This window comes from Marmota marmota, unplaced genomic scaffold (genome assembly GCF_001458135.2).
Source record: "Marmota marmota marmota unplaced genomic scaffold, marMar, whole genome shotgun sequence".
Classification (NCBI taxonomy): Eukaryota; Metazoa; Chordata; class Mammalia; order Rodentia; family Sciuridae; genus Marmota; species Marmota marmota.
In genome coordinates, this window is record NW_025999949.1 from 38143869 (window position 1) to 38151000 (window position 7132).

Below are 7132 nucleotides of genomic sequence, written 5' to 3' on the forward strand. Positions count from 1 at the left end.
CGGCGCCAGGGGCGCCCCGCCCGCGGCAGCACTGCGCTTGCGCTGGCGCGTGGCATGTCGGGAGCTGGTCCTGGCACCGCCCCGCTCCAGACCCCGCCCCAGCACCTGCGCTCACTGAACCCGCCCGGCCCCGGTGCTTCCGGCGCTTCTCAGCTGGTGGTGGGTAACCCCTGGCGCGTCCCGTTCTGTATTTGGTATGATTTCACTTGTGCGCACCATGCTGGGCTCCCTGCATCTGAAATTTCCCCCTTCCTCGACTCTGGAAAGGTAGCCTTGCTAAAATATCTCGCGTCCTCCAAATCGAACTGCTCCTTATCATTTTCTTTTTGTCTATCATTTTTTCTCGGTTACAGCCTTTCTAATAATGCTCCCTTTTGCTACATTCATTTCTAGAAGTCGTATTTAACTTGCATTTCTAGCAATAAGAAGGAGATGAAACCGCGGAAGCTCTCCGCGACAGCACACCATTTCGTCTGCGGGGTTCCGACACCGAGAAAAAAAGCGCGCCGAGACCCACCTACTCTGCACCTCTGCTTGTAGCCTGCGGGTCCGCTTCGGACTCACACTCTGCACTTCCCCGGCGTCATCACTCGCTGCACCCCAGTGCACGTGGACGAGTGTACCTGCGCCGTGCCTTCAGCTTGCTCTGCATTGCGCTCACCTGAGGAAACCCAGCTGGATGAGCCCGACCATTCTCCTCCAAGGCCTCTGGAGAAACGTCACCAGCTGGCCTGATGCGTTTCTGTTGGAACCCTTGAACACATACGCAGAAAGAGCACTTCACACTCCTAAGCAATCTCCAAGAGGGCATGTCTCCCCGCTATCAGATAACTTCTCAGATCCCTCTAGTTAAGCCTCCCAGAGGGGACCAAAACACCCATCACCAAACCGCAGGCTCACCAATCCATCCCCTGCCTTTCACTTTCTCTCCAGAAAGTAGGCCTTCCTATTTCTCTTCTCCTATCAAATATAGTTGCTTCAGGGAACTGGAATCCATGCCTTTCTCCTGCATTGTCAGTTTGCCCATCTCCATTAAATAATTTCCAAGAGCATGCAAACACACTCTCTGTGTTCATTGTAAAAGCAAAAGGCCTCCTTTACTCCATCCCACCTCCCTGGGGACTCCACTATTCCCTTAGTGACTGTGCCAGCACCTCAGTATCATCTTGTTTTATTTCTTTTTCTCTCTTCCACCGATTCCATAAAAATGTTCTTGCTTAGGTCACTTTTTGTGGAGTGTAGAGCATTCTTCTGTTATCTTGTTGCCCTCTCTGAACGTCCAACATGTGGCCTTTGTGGATGGTAGCACTGGCTGTACAGGTCTGTGATTGTGAGGGGATGACCCTGTGTGTCCACACTTGTAGCACAAATCGAGGTCAGAGTTTGGGTGAGGATTGCGGGCAACCTATCCACACATCCTAGAAAGGTGCAAATGCAGTTATTGAGGACTTCTGGGGGAGGGAACAACATCCTTTGCCTTCACCTTCTATGTGAGTGTAAGCAAAGATAGAGGGCGAGGATTTTCTTAGAAAAAGGGGTAGACCTAGTAGTGGGGATTATTTTCTATTTCTACTCTCCTTCCCAACAGGTGTGAGCATTTATGTAACTGAAAATTAAAATGTGGAAAAAGATAGGTTAAGGGGATATGACACAAAGTAAATGCAAGATAGCAATTTTAATATTAGAAAAAGTAGAACATAAGTACAAAATGTTATAAAGGACCAAGGGGAAATTATATTCTCAGCAAATTATAAATAATTAACTATATTAATATATTCATTAACATACTTGAAACTGATCTTTGGTGAGATAGACAAGTCAACCACTGTGAACAGAGAATTTTAACACCTCTGATAAATCAGGCAGAAACGAGCCAAAATACAGAATACTTGAATAACATGGTTAACAAACTAAGAGATATAGAAATAACATTATATCTAAAATGCAGAAGATGCAAACGAGGAAAATTCACAAAAACTGACCATGGCACTGATTCAAATTCTAGAGGATCAGTGTCATTCAGAGTATAATCTGGCACAAAAGGAATAAAATTTGAAAGTAATTACAAAGGAATAAGTGAGATACATCCCAGATACAATGAAATAGCCCCCACTAAATTCTTCAGTTAAAAAGGAAATAAAAGCTGGGCACAGTGGTGCACGCTGTAATCCCTGCGATTTAGGAGGCTGAGGTAGGAGGATTGCTGAGTTCAAAGCCAGCCTCAGCAATGGTGAGGCCCTAAATAACTCAGTGGGACTCTCTAAATAAAATACAAAAAAAAAAAAAGAGCTGGGGCTGTAGCTCAGTGGTAGAGCGCTTGCCTAGCATGGGTGAGGCATTGAGTTCCATCCTCAGCACCACATAAAAATAAACAAAGGCATTCTGTCCATCTACAACTACAAAAAATAAATAAAATACAAAAAAGGACTGGGGATGTGATCAGTGTTTGAGTGCCCCTGACTTCAATCCCTGGTACAAAAAATATATATATTTTTTAAATTTTTTGATTGTGGTAAAACACACATAAACTTTACCACTCTAACCTTTTTTAGGTGTGCAGTTCAGTGGCATTAGTACATTTACATTCTTTTTCAACCAACACCACCATCCACATCCAGAGTTTTTTCATCTTCCCACATGGAAACTGTGCACAGTACATGTTAACTTGATTGCTTCCTCCCCTGGCTCCTGGCAATCATCCTCCTATTTTGTGTCTCCTGTGGGTTTGACTACCCTGTGTAAGTGGATCACACAATATCTGCCATTCTGTGTCTGGTGTACTTCATTTAGCATTATATACTCCAGGTTCATCTATTTTCTAGCATTTGTCATCATTTCCTTCCTTTTTAAGGCTGAGTAAAATTCATGAAGTAGATACATGTCCTTTATCCATTCATCTGTGGATGAAGTCTTGGTTACTTCTGTCTCTTGGCTACTGTGAATAATGTTGCAGTAACTGAGAATGATGTAGCTTATTTTCTTTCACCACTCTGATTCCCTGGTGAGCCTGGCCCACTGGAGGGGTGTGTATTAGTGGGGACAAAATGCAACCATGTCATTCAGAGATATCTCCTACCTCCCAACATCTTCTCTCAGGGGTTCAGGGGCTCTGGGACCCTCTCTCACTTGGCCTGACTATGGAATAACATCCATTTAACCCTGATATCACAAAAGTATCCCGAGCTGTCATTTCCATTTCACAGAGGGAAAACAAATGCAGAAGGCAACAGGCCAGCAGTCTCCTAGTTAGTGTGGGACAGACTTGGATCCAGACATTCATGGTTTCAAGACACTTTTAACATTTACAACACAGTGCTTTTTTTGATTTTATAATGTTTAATAGTTATTTTAGAATTGGACAGGCCTGAAAGTCTGAGAATGCAATGAACATGTTCATTACCACCCTGCCTCCTGATGGCAACCCATGTTTGATCATATTAAATGGTGACAGTGGTTGAGAGTGACAGACAGGTGCCTTAGGATCTATTGATGACAACTCCACAGATGTGACATCTGTTGGCTTAGAAGCTAAGGGAGCAGGCACGTGTTCTGTTCGTTTGTTCTGTTGAGATATACACGACAGTAGAGTGTATTTTCATATACATACATGGGGTACAAACCATTAGAATTTTGATCCCATTCTTGCATTGTGTATGATGTGAAGTTTCACTGGTCATGAATTCACATAAGAACATAGGAAAGTTATCTCCTGTTCATTCTACTGTCTTTCCTGTTCCATCTCCTCTCCCTTCCCTTCCCTATCTCTAATCCAATGAATTTCTATTCAGAAAGAGAGAATTTGTAAATATGCTAAGTGCAGAATGGAAAGAAGACTAAAAAAAATAAGCATGGTATAAATAATAATATAGGAACACATTTTAAATGAAATCTTTTCAAATTTCTGGGAAAAGAAAAACTGTCAAAGTTGGTACAAAAGAAAACAGGAGGACAACTAGTAATTGTGACAGACACTTCTCCCACACACCATTTAGGGACAGTTTAATAGGTGAGTTTGATGGATCTTTAAAGAAACAGTACCTACCTAAAAAAATTGGGGTTGTAGTTCAGCAGTAGAGCGCTCCCCTAGCACAGGCGAGGCCCTGGTTTCGATCCTCAGCACCACATAAAAATAAATTAATTAATTAAAGATATTGTGTCCAACTATAACTAAAAAACAAATATTAAAAAAAAAAAAAAGGAGGATGCCTATCTCACTTCTTTTTTGGGAGGGCAGTCCTGGTTATTGAACTCAGGGATACTTGCCTGGTACCAAAATACCCAGCCCTATTTTGTATTTTATTTAGAGACAGGGTTTCAATGAGTTGCTTAGGGCTTCACTTTTGCTGAGGCTGGCTTTGAACATGCCATCCTCCTGCCTCAGCCTTCAGAGTCCCTGGGATTACAGGCAAGCGCCCCCACGCCCTTTGCCTACCTCACTTCCTAGGCCACTCTCATCTTGATTGTGTGTGTGAACTAGGGTTGAACCCCCAGGGCCACTTTACTCCAATCCTTTTTTATTTGGAGACAAGGTCTCACTGAGTTGCTGAGGCTGGATTCAAATTTGCTATCCTCCTGCCTCAGCCTCCCAGTCACTGGGATTAGAGGCCTATGACACCATGCTTGGCTAATCTTGATTCTTAAAGTAGATAAGGATGGCAGAAGAAAAAATATTAAAGGCTCATCTCACTTAAAAACAAATGTGGGGCTGGGGTTGCAGCTCAGTGATAGAGCACTTGCCTAGAATGTGTGAGGCACTGGGTTCAATCCTCAGCACCACATAAAAAAGTAAACTAATAAAGTTTTAGAAAGATTTTTTTAAAAATACAAATGTGAAATTCCTTCATAAAATGTTGTTAGCTGAATGCACACATATGAAAATGCAGAAGGTTCAAGAATATGTAAAAGGGCTGGGGATGTGGCTCAAGCGGTAGCGCGCTCGCCTGGCATGCGTGCGGCCCGGGTTCGATTCTCAGCACCACATACAAACAAAGATGTTGTGTCCGCCAAATACTAAAAAATAAATATTAAAATTCTCTCTCTCTCTACCTCTCTCTCACTCTCTCTNTTAAAAAAAAAAAAAAAAAAAAAAAGAATATGTAAAAATATAAGGATGACATCAGAAAAATCAATGTTAATTCCCCACATCATTGAACTAAAGATGAAACCACAGACTCATCTCAATTTTTCATAAACGTCAACATTCCTTTATAATGGAAACTTTAAAAACTAAGAATATAGCCTGGCACAGTGGCACATACCTCTATGCTTAGGAAGCCAAAGGAGAAACATCACAAATTCAAAGCCAGCCTCAGCAACTTGGCAAAACCCTGCCTCAAACAAACAATAAAAAGTGCTGGGGATGTGGCTCAGTAGTAAAGCACCCCTAAATTCAATCCCCAAGTACCAAGAAATAAAAACTAAGAATAGCTGCTATGGTGGCTCAGGCTTGTAATCCCAGGGGCTTGAGAGGCTGATGCAGGAGGATCACAGTTTGAGGTCAGCTTCAGCAATTATTTTTTTTTCACCTGGTTACATTTTTTTAAAATTTTTATTGTTGGTTGTTCAAAACATTACATAGTTCTTGATATATCATATTTCACACTTTGATTCAAGTGGGTTATGAACTCCCATTTTTACCCCGTATACAGATTGCAGAATCACATCGGTTACAGAGCTTCAGCAATTATTGAGGCCATAAGAAATTTAGGAAGACCCTGTCAAAAAATGGCTATAGATGTGGCTTAGTGGTAAAAGTGCCTCTGGGTCTAATTCCAGTACCAAAACAAACAAACAAAACCCTGAGGATATAAAAATATTTATTTAATAACTATACATATAGAGAATATATACCAAAATCCTATATTCATTATTCTCAGAATAATTCTGAAAATCTTTAGATGGAAACCCTTTAAGATCAATATAAACCAGGTGTGGTGGTACACATCTATAATCTCAGTTACCTGGGAGGCTGAGGCAGAAGGATTCAAAGTTCAAGGCTAGGCTGGGCAACTTAGTGACACACTGTCTCAAAATAAAATGTAAAAAAGGGCTAAGGGTATATGTAGCTCCATGATAGAGCACCCCTGGTTCAATCCCCAGTACTGCAAAATAAAAAGGAAAAAAAATAGGAAAAAACTAATGGGGAAAGATTGATTGTTTAATCTTTGGGGGAGCTATATGGAGAAAAGTTAAGCTGGATCTACACCTTAAGTGTACTAAGTTGGTTTCCCAATGGATTACAAACATAAATGTGGAAAGTAAAATTAAAACAAGAATAGGATAAAACACAGTAAAGTATCCTGATGACATCGGACAGAGCAAAAACTTCCCCAAACCACAAAGCTCAAGGCAAAACTAAAAAAAAAGCTAATATTATTACTTTAAATTTATTTCTATTTAAACAGATGTCATTTAATTTAATAGATGGTACACTAGAAGAGATCTGCAATTTAAACTTGAAAAATGACTCACATCTAGAATACACAAGAACTCTTGCAAATCTTTAAGAGACAAAAATAAAGGAACTCAATAGAAAAGTTAAAAAATGTATATATGTGTGTGTGTGTGTGTGTGTGTGTGTGTGTGTGTATATGGCTGGATAGTATTGGGGTCATCAAACTCACTTGGAATCCATGAAAGGAAAATTGAAACAATGTGATGTGTCTTTGTTTACACATCTGGTTCAAAAAAAAAAAAAAACAAGGGAACTCTGTGTCACTCAGTGTGGACAAGGACATGGCAAACCAGGAATTCCCAAGCACTGCTAATGAGAATGTGAGTGGCATAAGGAGCCCCAAAAGGCAGCCTGGTGTGGATGGTGGCATATCCTATGATATCCTATGAACCAACAAACCCTTTGCAGGTGGGTAACCCAGAGGAATTTTTGCCTAGGTCCATAGAGACTGTGGAAGCAGATACTCAGTGCAGCCCTGTTTGCAGCAATGGAGACTAAGAGACAACGTGGAAGTTCATCATTAGGTGATGTGTAAATAGAATGTAGGGAGTGCAACCTGAAGTATATATTCTACAGCAGCTGGGAACAAAGAATCAGCTACACATAGCAAGAGGAGATCCCAAAAGGAAGAGTTGCATAAAAAAAAAATTAAATGGGACTTACACTGAACTACATGCT

At 41.1% G+C, this 7132-nt stretch overlaps 1 long non-coding RNA gene across 1 annotated transcript; it reads left to right on the forward strand.

The window, feature by feature from the left end:
* Positions 1 to 78: 78 nt before the first annotated feature.
* Positions 79 to 1225, forward strand: LOC107143047. Its single transcript, XR_001503655.2, has 2 exons — positions 79 to 267; positions 394 to 1225. It is a non-coding gene; the product is annotated as an uncharacterized LOC107143047 (long non-coding RNA).
* The last annotated feature ends 5907 nt before the right edge of the window (positions 1226 to 7132 follow it).